This window comes from Herpailurus yagouaroundi, unplaced genomic scaffold (assembly GCF_014898765.1).
Source record: "Herpailurus yagouaroundi ecotype Mexico unplaced genomic scaffold, PumYag 166, whole genome shotgun sequence".
In the NCBI taxonomy this organism is placed as follows: domain Eukaryota; kingdom Metazoa; phylum Chordata; class Mammalia; order Carnivora; family Felidae; genus Herpailurus; species Herpailurus yagouaroundi.
In genome coordinates, this window is record NW_024412407.1 from 16884488 (window position 1) to 16897678 (window position 13191).

A 13191-nucleotide genomic window follows, 5' to 3' on the forward strand; every position below is an offset into this window, starting at 1 on the left:
CTACCTGCCCCCTCCCGGCAGGCCATGCGCTAAGAGGAAGGTGGAGAGAAACAGAGCCTGCCGGGAGTTGTAGTTCTGGGGCAGAGGAAAGAGAGGCCTACGGATTCCAGAAAGCTACGCCGCGCTGGGCGGGTGGAGACCCCGGGGAGAAGGTGCTTGGGGCGGGCGTGGTTTTCAGGCTGTCGTCTAAAGCCCTCGGAGCGAAGCCCTAAGAGTAGGAGGGAAAATACACTTACGCCTGTATTCAGAGCGTAACGGGTGTGAAAATGCCAGATATGGATGTGTGTTTAGCAGAGCATAGTATCTTGATTATCCAAGATGTTATTTCCTTATGAAGCTGCCTGCTCAATAAGGACGGGTTGAAGAGACTTAAAGAATAACTCAGAGCCTCAGACACCCCAACCAGGTGCAAAGGGTCTATAGGCTGATACTAGAAGGCGTGGGGTGCTAGTTTGCAAAAATACAACACCCAGCCCCCGTTGGAACATGCGGGTTCTCCCAAGATTTTTGTAAAAACGTGTTGTGGAAGAAGAGTTTTGGAGGGGAAAGGCTGAGCCCTTGTTCTCTATATTCTGTATAACACTTTATTTGCTGTGGCCTGATTCCTGACAAAGTGGAGATCTGATAACTATCTTACTTGCTTTTTGCTAAGTGTGCCTGTTACATTCCTAAATGTTGTTTTTCTTTTTTTAGGCAAGATCATATTTCTCCTCTACTCCAAACCTCCAAATCTTTCCTATCTCAAAGTTTAAAAAGGCGATATTTGAGCAAAAACCTAAAGTAGGTGAAAAGAAAGCCCCCTTGCTTTATTTTTCTCCATAGTATTTATTTCCATCTTGCATGCTACATATTGAACTTATTTACTCTCTGCTCTTGCTAGATTATTGGCTTCTAGAAGCCAGGGATTTTTGACTGTTTAATTTACCGATGCCTCCCTAGCCCCTAGAAAGTGACAAACAAGATACAGTAAAACCTTGGTTTGTGAGCCAAACCTTGTTCTGGAAACATACTTGTAATCCAAAGCATTTATAATGGGTAAAGTGCTATGACTGACTGTATTTTAGAACACATAATAGGAGCACCTTTTCTACTTTGAGGGGGAAGAGTGAAAATTCCAGCAAGACTTTCTAGAAGTCACCAGATTTAGTCTCCAGGAGGGTAAAAACACCTGTAATAGTGGAAGTTGTGCACTACACAACAGCACAAGGTACTATTCACCTGCACAGCCCTACACAGTAGCCCCGAGGAACATGCTTGATTTGTTCAGTAGGACCCATGGTAAGTATTCAATAAATATTTGGGGCCAAATGAGTAAAATATCATGTAAGCTAAGACCTGAAGGTCCATGAGTAGTGTTCTAACATCTTACCAAGTTTTATGAACATTGTTTTTTTTTCCTAATGTTTACTTATTTTTTAGAGAGGAGGAGAGGAAGAGGATCCAAAGTAGGCTCTCTGCTGTCAGATACAGGCTCAAACTCATGAACCATGAAATCATGACCTGAGCCGAAGTCTGACATTTAACCAACTGAGCCACCCAGGCACCCCTATCTTCTCTTTCTTAAACACAAAAACTTCAGAACTGCAAAAAAATGAAGAGCAGACAAGATATTTATTCTAAATCCTCTTATTTTCTACCAAGATGATATAGTAGTCAGAGTTTACCCACTTTGCTTCTCAGCCCTCTACTGATAGAGATTTCCATCTCTTCTTTTTCTGTGAGCAGTCCGTATTCCACCCAAGAAGAAGACAGAGGGGGTAGGCTCATGGTAAAGCTCCATGGGCATAATCAGTAACCGCTTCATAGGGGCAAGGTGCCCTGGGGCCAAAATGATGCAACTACACCTGTTGTTCCCTAATTTGTGGCACCAATAGACATAGTCTTTTCCTATCTGCAAAACTAAAATAACAAGCATACAATATTCCAGAAGGACAAATGTCATGAATTTGTGTGGCGTTCTATATTTCCATTTAAATTATAAAATATCTCTTGGGAGGTAACATCCAGATCCTTTTAATGCGCTTCAGGAATAATAGTGTCTGCTTTTTAATTCTATCTTTTTTCTAGGAGAAATAACCACATGGCCAGTGCACAAAAAGTCCTCCTATCACCACCGCCACCAGTTAGGTTTAAGCAGCTTTGTCCAGTACTTCTCTAGACTCTAGAGCATTGAGTTTATCGGATGCAGAGGAAAAGAAAACCGTTTGAGGCTGCAGAAACAGGAAGTGGAGAGGCCTTGAAACAATGTGGCTCTATTTTGATAACTTTAAAAAAAAAAAAAGAAAAAACATAAGGCAGGATACTCTATGTGCAATGTGTTTCACTGGAGACAAACAAAGCAAACCAATATGGGTTTTCACGTTTTAAATTCAGAATATTCTTGCTTGTGGGAAAGCCACTTAGCTAAGAAGTATGACTTTCCTCATCTAAAGTGGGATAACATGTTTCTCAGTGGGTTGCTATGGAATCGCATTAAGCCATCATCAGGTACTGTCTCCAAAGGCTTTAAAGACCAAACCAAACAAAACAACACTCTTCTCCTTCGGTCATCTCTTCCTTACCATAGATTTATGATTTAGACAGGATCATTTAGTTGCAAGTCACAGACATTTAATTCAAACCAACTAGCTCAAAAATAGGGATTGATTAGCTTGTATAACCAAAGGGTAAGCATGACGTCGGCCTCAAAATTAACTGGAACTGGCGGCTCAGGTAGTATCAGAATTCTCTCTACTTCTTGGTTCTGCTTCCCTCTACATAATCTACTTTATCCTCTCAAATCAATCTATTCCTATGGATGAGGTGAGCAGGCAGTGGTGGAAGCTACAGGTACCTCATTGAGCAAGCTGCCTCAGAGCAGATGATGTTGAGTGAATATGTGGGACGAAATGAAAGTAGGTTTCCACCCCGTTTCCCTGGTATATGAGTTTCCTATTACTGTCTTAACAAGTCATTTTGTGCTTAAAACAACTAAAAATGTATTATCTTACAGCTCTGTAGGTCAGAGGTCCAATGTGGGTCTCACCTGGTTAAAATCAAGGTATCATCAGGACTGCATTCCTTTCTGGAGCCTCTACAGAAAAGTCCGTCCCCTTGCCATTTGCAGATTAGAGAATGCTCACATTCCTAGCTCTTGTTCCCCATCCAACATCTTCGAGGCTAGCAATGTCCCATCACTTTAACCCTTGTTCTGTCATCATATCTCTCACTACAGCCAAGAAAGTTTCTCTTTTAAGAACCCTTGATTACAGGGTGCCTGGGTAGCGCAGTCGGTTAAGCGTCCGACTTCAGCCAGGTCACGATCTCGCGGTCCGTGAGTTCGAGCCCCGCGTCAGGCTCTGGGCTGATGGCTCAGAGCCTGGAGCCTGTTTCCGATTCTGTGTCTCCCTCTCTCTCTGGCCCTCCCCTGTTCATGCTCTGTCTCTCTCTGTCCCAAAAATAAAAATAAACGTTGAAAAAAAAAAATTTAAGAACCCTTGATTAAATTGGCCCACCTGGACCACCCAGGACAACCTCCCAACCCAAAGTCTGTACCACATCAGGTTAAGATGAACCTGACCCAAGCAGGGCCATTTAGAAGCCTTCCCTCAGAATTTTTTAACTTGACCTAACCAGAGAATGTTCTCTTTCTGGTTATGGAACTATAAGCATGTGAGTCACTGTCTCGAGGGTTCAAGTTTCCTACCACATGAATAAATTGGTTTTGGAAACCAATCTCTTATTCACTATTAAAAATCTTCCCAAATCCAACATTGTCCTATACTTTTAAATGTACATATATAGACATAATCTAGGAATTCTAATCCCCGTATTTAATCACTCCTTTTCCTTCTTGCCCTTTTCACGTTATAACATTAAACATTTATTGAGTGCTTTCTGGATGTGAAGCAGTGTGCTAAGCATTTTGCAGTTGCTTTGCAGGATAGGTGTACAGATGTGGAAACTGAGGCTCCAGGGATTTAAGTGAAGTGATTTATTTACATAGCTAACATGTAGCAGAGCTGTGATCAAAACAGGCTATTTGGCAGACTCCTAACCTTTGCATATACCGTCTCGTTTCTTCATTCATTCCCTCATTTATTCAACACACATTTATCAAGCACCTATTAGGCATATGGGTCTTAGCCAGGCACTATATTTGCTAAAGGGAGGGGGTACTACGGACAATAGCATGTCCTTCCCCCTTAGTCAACATTGAGTCCACGGAGGGCAGAAGTGGCATCTTATGTAGCTAGTTATCTCCACTACCTAGCATGATGCTTGGTTATATAGTACCACTCTAGTAAACTTCCGTTTTCCTTTTATTGGAGAGTCAGGATTCGAAAGGATTTAAGCAGGTCTAAACTGGTACAACTGTAACTAGGATTTGCAGTTAAACCCAGCCAAAACATATGAGGCTACCCTGACACAGAAGTCTTCATCAGAATAGCTGCCAAGTTATTTTGGTAGGGAGTGAGTTGGCTTTGTTCTAACTTAATATCCCGAAAGAAAGTTTATTTTGAATTAAATTAATAACTAGAAATTATTTTAATAGCTCTCGCAGAAGATCATCCAGACTTTCTTTATAGCATCGGTGTCTGGTATCATTTTCTGCCAGTGTTTTGATCACTAATCATAACCAAGCTGCCACTATCCATGCCTTCAAATCATAGTGGAACATGCAGATCTAATGTTAACATGAAATACACAATTCTGGGGGCGCCTGGTGGCTCAGTTGGTTGAGCATCCAACCCTTGGTTTCGGCTCAGGTTTCTTGGTTTGGCTCATGGTTGGTGAGTTTGAGCCCCACATAGGTCTCTGTGCTGACAGTGTGGAGCCTACTTGGGATTCTCTCTCTCTCCCTCTCTCTTTGCCCTTCCCCACTCACGCTGTCTCAGTCCCTCTCAAAACAAAACAAAAAACAAAACACACACACACACACACACACACACACACCTCTGATGGGGAAGCCTCTGTTATATTTTGGAAACTGCCTGTATTTTGCAAAGACGGTAAAGTAAACAGCTTTAATCAATTTGCACTACTCCCCAGGCCTCAAGCTTAACACATACTTTGTCAGCAGGTGCAGGAAATTGTCTACAGATGATGGGGCCGGTCAGCGGGTTCGACAGCCAGCAATTAAATCTAGGGGGATTCTGACAACCCAGTAGAGGGCAGTGTAACAACACAATTAAGAGTAATAGCATTGACTCTTCTCCCTCGCCAGTTTTCTTTTCTTTGCTGCATACCGTTCACCAATGGAACTTGCTTATTTTTTTAATCCTCTCACCCTCAAAACACGTGTATATCACTAACTGTTTGAGATGTAGAGTGACTTTCCATCGTGGTAATGCCAACAACTGAAAATTACATATTAGACATCCCTGTTCTTAAACTACCTTTCTTACCTTGTCTCTGGGAAATTATCATTGGCCTTTTTTTTTTTTTTTTTAACAACTGCATCACAGGTCCCCAAGATGTTGTTTGCCTTTCTTAGATGCTCTGCAAATCTCCTTTTTCCTCTGTTTCTCAGACTTCCTTTGTGTCTTCCCTATACCAACTCAATTAATTCACACTTTTTGGTGAAGAGGAATTTAGCTTTTCAGCCCTTGGTTAAGCTACCTTTGCATATCCAAAGACTCACCAGTACACTGTGGTAAACAGAAGGACATCCACTCTGGATTTCTTCCTTTGGTAGTCAGGCCTAGTATAGACTTTGAACATCTTTCCTTTCTAATTGCCCAAACGGTCCATGGTCCATCTAACCAGCAGTCAGTAGCATGAGTCAGTTTAAGTTATAAGAACCAATTTTCTAAAAATGCCACACAATTGTGATGATAAAACTTATACATTAGTGACACAATTAGTAAAATTAGTGAATAAGACAGTATATCAAAAAGTATTTATAATATATATAAAGGTTTATCCAACAGCTGACTTTCTGTTTCTTTCTGATGGATTTTATTCTGTCTCCTTCAGTTATGGAATTTTGACTAAATAGATCAATAGATAGATGGACAGATGAATGAATGAATGAATGAATAAATGTTTTGCGTATTAAATACACTTCATATAGGCTAGTCAGAGACTAACAAGTTACTTTGGAACTAGAAAAGTGTGAGGAAAAAGTTCTGAATTAATCAACCTCTTTGAGAAGTCTTACTTACTCCCAACCCCTAATCTATGAAATAGGAATAATAATATAACTATTAAGGATGTGACCTACTACCCAAACAGAAGTAAATTTTTAAATAGAATGAGCAGTACTAGTAAGTTAATGGGAAGATAGAAGATGGTGTACCCCGGGGCACCTGGGTGGCTCAGTCGGTTAAGCAGCCCACTTCAGCTCAGGTCATGATCTCATAGGCTTTGTGTTCGAGCCCCGAAACAGGCTCTGTGCTGACAGCTCACAGTCTGGAGCCTGTTTTAAATTCCCTGTCTCCCTCTCTCTCTGCTCCTCCCCTGCTCACACTCTGTGTCTCTCAAAAATAAATAAACATTAAAATATTTTTTAAAAAAGGAAAAAGAAAATGGTGTGCCACAAAACCCAGACAGCAGTTTCAAATGTGTGCCACTATTCACACCAGTATCAAATACAAAAGTAAACAAAATAAAAATGAAAACAGAAAAAGAACTATTAAATACTATGTCAGGTACTAAAGGTACAAAAGTGAACAAAACACACCCATTGGCATCCTCAAAATTCCTTTCTTCTCTTTCTCTTTTGGCAAGTGGGCAGAATTCATACACATCAGCACATAGGAGAGAGACCTAGCCTGGGCTTCCTGGATTTAAGGATGAATAGGAGTTGACCAAAGAGGAAGAGAAAGGACTTCTAAACCAAGCAGAAAGAGCAGCTTGTGCAAAAGTGAAGAGGAAAGAAAGCACATGATGAATTCTAGGTGCTTTAAAGAGTTCAGTGTGGCTAAATGTAGGCATAAAGGTCTGTGAGGGAGTGGTGAATGGCCGGGCTAATAGCTGGTCAGTCAGAGGTGAACTCATGAGAGTGAGGAGCTAGAGATGAATCTTAGAGGCAAGGGAGAAGATCAGAAGAGTAGGCAAAGAGACATAGGATCTTACGAGTTGTATAAAGATGAACCACATCCCTCTGGATTGAGACAAGGTAACAGAAAATGTGAAATCAGACAGGGAGTGCTGTAGTAATCCAAGTCAGAGATGATGGTAATGTATACAAGGGTGGTAATAATGAGGGTGGAGACATCTGGACAAATTTGGAATAGATGAACTTGTGCAGGTAATATGAAGAAAAAAAAATTGCCAAGGGCAGAATGGGCAATTAGAACATCTAAAAGGAGACAGGAGAAGGATATTAGAACAAGGAACCATAAAATAGTAACCAAAAAACATAAAAGGAAAAATAAAAAAGAATGGCTTGTTCAAAGTGTATTTTAGATTTTTTTAAAATTTATTTTTGAGAGAGAGTGCACACACAAGTGGGGGAGGGGCAAAGAGAGTTGGGGACAGAGGACCCGAAGCAGGCTCTGCACCTACAGCAGTAAGCCTGATGTGGAGCTTGAACTCATGAACCCTGAGATCATGACCTGAACTAAGTCGGGCACTCAACTGACTGAGCCACCTAGGCACCCCCAAAATGTATTTTAACCTCCTTCTTGTGGGCTTCTCTTGCTTCAGAAGCTAAAAACTTCAGGGGTGCCTGGGTGGCTCAGTTGGTTAAGTGTCCGACTTCAGCTCAGGTCACGATCTCACAGTTCACAGTCCCTGTGTTGGGCTCTGTGCTGACAGCTCAGAGCCTGGAACCTGTGTCGGATTCTGTGTCTCCCCCCCTCTTCTCTCGCCCTCCCCCATTCATGTTCTGTCTCTCTCTTTCAAAAATAAATAAACATTAAAAATTTTTTAAAAACTAAAAAAAACTATATTTCTCAATATCTTTTCAACTAAGTGTTCCATATATAATTTTATTTCCATAAAACAGGTACATTCACTCAAGGCTTAAATTCTGTTCTAAATTATGAAAAGATGTAAGTGTTACACAAGGCATCCATTTTGCTTGTGCAGATATAGGAGGCATGACATGGTTCAGGAGTTAATGGTTTTGGTAATACTTTCTGATTTTCAGATAGTGGCTGAGGTAAGCAGACCCTGAGAGCCAGCTCCTGCTTGTGATAAATGTGTTAGTAACTCTTGGTGCCCCAATTTTTCTGGGACTAATTCCTGGATGTCTAGCCTAGAGCCCATTTCCCAGTCATTCTAACAGATTTATAAGCATCTAATTCCATGTATCAAATCTCTTTCTGCATAAACTTGTTAGAGGAGTGTATTCATTTTCTAGGGATGCTATAGCAAAGTACCACCAACTCATTGGTTTAGAAAAATAGAAATTTGGGGCACCTGGCTAGCTCAGTTGGTAGAGCTTATGACTCTTAATCTTGGGATCATGAGTTTGAGGCACATGTTAGGTATAGAGATGACTTAGAAAAATCGTTTCAAAAAAAAAAAAAGAAAAATAGAAATTTGTTGTCTCACAATTCTAGAAGCTAGAAATCCAAAATCTAGTTGTCAGCAGGATGGGTTCCCTTTGAGGTCTGTGAGGGAGAATCTGTTCCATGCGTCTTTTCTAGGTTTTGGTGGCCCCAAGTGTTTCTTGCTTGTGGCAACATTACTCTGATGTCTGCCTCAATCTTCACATAGCAATCTGCTCCCTGCATATGTTCACAACATCCTCCTTCTGTGCATGTCTGTCTCTGTGTCCAAATGTCCTCCTATTTTGAAAACACCAGTCATGCTGGATTAGGGCTCACTCTAATGACCTCATATTAAGAGAAGACACAGTAAGGATTTTAACTCAAAGGAATTTTAATTTGATTACCTCTAAAAAGACCCTATTTCCAAATAAGATCAGATTCTGAGGTACTGGGGGTTAAGACTTGAACTTATTTTTGGGGGGGAATACAATTCAATCCATAACAAGGAATATGACAGGAACATTTAGTATTCCTTAAATATTCACATGGTTCTGATTTCCCAGCCTCCTTTGCAGTATGGTTGAGGTCATGTGACTACTTCTCTAAATAGCTGTGAGCAGAGGTGGTGTCGATTTCTTCTTAGCTGAGTCAGTGAGAAGCCTTGCTCAACCTTCTAGCTCCGTTTTCCTGATTTGACAAACTTTGAAGACACATGTTGAAAGAATGATGAACCAAAAAGGTCAACCCTTGGTCAGCCTGTCAGCCTGGGTCCCTGAGTGTCTACATAGAATAGCGTCCCCTGCCAAAACATGTTATACATGTAACATAAGCAAGAAATAAATCTTTGTGGTTTAGAGACACTAAGATTTAGAGGCCTGTTTGCAGCAGTTGGTGTTAGTTATCTTCGTTAATACAGCAGCCTAACCTTGACAGGCAGATTATTGGAAAAGTTCCCATCCTGGAGTTCAGTTTATGTCCTGAAATGGACTTTTTAAAGCATCTGCCAGGGTGCCTGGGTGGCTCAGTACATTAAGCATCTGACTTCGGCTCAGGTCATGATTTCACAGGTCATGAGTTTGAGCACCACATCAGGCTCTATGCAGACAGCTCAGAGCCTAGAGCTTGCTTCAGTTTCTGTGTCTCTCTTTCTCTGCTCCTCCCCTGCTCATTCTCTCTCTCTCTCTCTCTCTCTCTCTCTCTCTCTCTCTCTCTCTTTCTCAAAAATAAATAAACATTAAAAAAAATTTAAAGCATCTGCCAAAAAGCGGAGGGAGGGAGGGTGGTGCACCTCTCCCAACAAAGAATATTCAAGGAGAAGAATACAAAAATCCCTACATATCTGTATTAGTCTGCTCAAGCTGATAAAACAAGTTACTACAGATTGGGTGGCTTAAGCAACATTTATTTTCTCACACTTTTGGAGGTTAGAAGTTCAAGATCAAGGTGCCAGCAAGATTGGTTTCTGGTGAGACCTCTGTTCCTAGCTTAGAGATGGCTGCCTTATTGTGTTCATGCATAGCTTTTCCTCTAGGCACAAGCAGAAAGAGAAAGTCATCTGGTTTCCCTTCCCTTTCTGATAAGGGTACCAATCCTATAGGATTAGGGCCCCACCCGTATGACCATTTAACTGTGCTATTTCTTTTACAGGCCCTATCTCCAAACATAGTTACATTGGGGGTTAGGGCTGTAACATAGGACTTTGGGGCAGGAGGGGACACAATTCAGTCCATGACAGTATCATTGAATTAATAATATAACATATGGAGAGCTCTTCTGATCATACTCTCTAGATGGGAGAGTTAGTAGCTTCTTTCTGTTCTTCATATTTTTTACTGTTTATGTTTTTACTGTTCATCATATAAATTAGATCATACTATACCTATAGCTATTTTTTCACTTATAGTGAAAAAACTATTATAATTTTTCTTCACTTGTTGCTATATTGTAGACATCATCCATATCAGCACATACAAATCCCAACATATTTTTTCTTTTTTTTTAATGTTTATTTATTTATTTTGGAGACAGAGAGAGAGACTGAGCAGGGGAAGGGCAGAGAGGGAGACAGAGAATCCCAAGCAGGCTCCGTGCTGTTGGCATACAGCCTGATGCAGGGCTCGAACTCACAAGTCATGAGATCATGACTTGAGCCAAAATCAAGTTGGATGCTTAACCCAAGAGTCAGACACTTAATCAACTGAACACCCAGGTGCCCCTTAAAATATTCTTTCAAATAGCTGCATAGTCTTCTGTTGTAAAGAGTGTGACAATTTACTTGAGTTTACTTAAGTTTTTCTCTTGACAGATGATAGATCAGTTCAAATTTCTTATTCTGGACAATGTTGCAGAAAATTTGTGACAATTTGAAAAAACTCACAGATAAACCATGTAGCCTAAAAATACGGAAAAAATTAAGAAAGATTTAGGTATTATTGTAAGAATACATTATGTAATACATATAACAATAAAATATGTGTTAATTATTTATTTATTGGTAAGGCTTCTGGTCAACAGTGGCTATTAGTAGTTAAGTTTTGGGGGAGTCAAAAATTATATGTGGAATTTTCAGCTGTGCAGGGGTTGGTGCTCCAAACCCTGCATTATTCAAGAGTCAATTACATTCATATTTATATTATTATTTCAGTAGGGTAGATTCCTAGACATGCAATTGCTAAGTCAAAGGGTATGCATCATTAAAATTTAAATAGTTACTGTATGCCAGTTTATAATTGTAGTAAGAGTATATGGGAGTATCCATTTCCTCATACCCACCCTAGGGTAGTGTCCATATTTTTAGTTTTGCCAATTTAATAGGTAAAAAAGCAATCATTTTGTTTGAATTTAATTATTAGTGAAATTTTGCATATATTGGTCCTTTATTTCTTTTTCTAAACATTTAAAATAAAATAAAATAAGCACACTTAAAAAAATGGTCCTTACAAATGCCTTCTTGGTGCCCAAGTGCAGCACTTACAGTGTCTTATTTGACAAGCAGCCCAGCCTATCTGCCTGCATAAAACTTGGAATCTTGAAGTGGAGATTTCTATGTGCTTATCAACACTAATGCTGAGCCCGCCAGCTACCTTATTTGTGCTCACAGGATTCACTATGCCCAGGGGCTTTGGCTGAGAAATTAGACTTCTAGATGAACAGGAATAGAGAGAAGCCAAGAATGGAGAGAAGCACTATAGAACATTTAAAAAATTGAAGTGACTATGCATAGTTATACACACAATAAATTATACTTGTATATGATACCAAATACAGGCTTTCAAAAAAGCAAGGAGAATCAGGGGGACAATGAATAACAAAAAACATAATAAGAATCTTACAAAGAATGAAATCTTGTCATTTGCAACAACATGGATGGATCCAGAGGGCATAATGTTAAGTGAAGTCAGTCAGAGAAAGACAAATACCATATGATTTCACTCATATGTTGAATTTAAGAAACAAAACAAATGAACAAATTAAAAAAGAGACAAACCAGAAAATAGACTTCTAACTACAGAGAACAAACTGATGGTTACCAGAGGGGAGATGGGAGAGGTGGGGGATGGGTGAAACAGGTGACGGGGATTAAGAGTACACTTATCATGATGAGCACTGAGTACTGTATAGAATTGTTGAATCACTATATTGTACACCGGAAGCTAACATAACACTGTACATTAATTATACTGGAATTTCATTAATTAATAACCGTACAAAAATTAAAAACTGACTTTGGAAAAAAACCTTACAGTACTAGAATCTAAAGAAACATTAACAATTTCATCACTTTAAATTTTAGTCCAACTTTAGTGATTTACAAATAAGAAAACAAAGGCTTAAAGCGGTAAAATGATCTGCTCAGGTTCATAGCTCCAGTTACTAGCAGAGACGGGATTCGAACTCCACTCTCTTGACCTTCAATTTGACAAAACCTCCTTGATCTAGGAGTCCTGTATCTCCAGATTTAAAAAACAAAAAAACAACCAAACAAAAAATAAAAACCCTCATACATTTTAAAATGTGACTTTTGGGGGCGCCTGGGTGGTGCAGTCGGTTAAGCGACCGACTTCAGCCAGGTCACGATCTCGCGGTCCGTGAGTTCGAGCCCCGCGTCGGGCTCTGGGCTGGTGGCTCGGAGCCTGGAGCCTGTTTCCGATTCTGTGTCTCCCTCTCTCTCTGCCCCTCCCCCGTTCATGCTCTGTCTCTCTCTGTCCCAAAAATAAATAAAAACGTTGAAAAAAAAATTTTAAATGTGACTTTTGGGGGCGCCTGGATGGCTCACTGGGTTAAGCGTCTGACTCTTGATTTCAGTATAGGTCATGATCTCACGTTTGGTGAATTTGAGTTCTCTGTTGGGCTCCACACCAGCGGTGTGAATCCTGCTTGGGATTCTTTCTCTATTCCTTTTTCTCTGCCTCTCCCCAGCTTCTGATCTCTCTCTTCCTCTCAAAAAAATTTTTTTTTAATTTATTATTATTTTTAATGTTTATTTATTATTTAGAGAGAGAGAGACAGAGACAGAGACAGAGGGACAGAGTGCAAGCAGGGGAGGGGCAGAGAGAGAGAGAGAGACACACACACACACACACACACACAGAATCTGAAGCAGGCTCCAGGCTCTGAGCTGTCAGTCTTTTTTAAAAAATGAGACTTTTTGCAGAATTAAAATTTGACAGTTACTTATCCGGCTTTCACAATTATTTTATGTCCCTGCCTAAGACCCAGCTGCACTGTCTGGTAGAAGGTGAACCCAAACCCTGAAGCCAACTGAAAG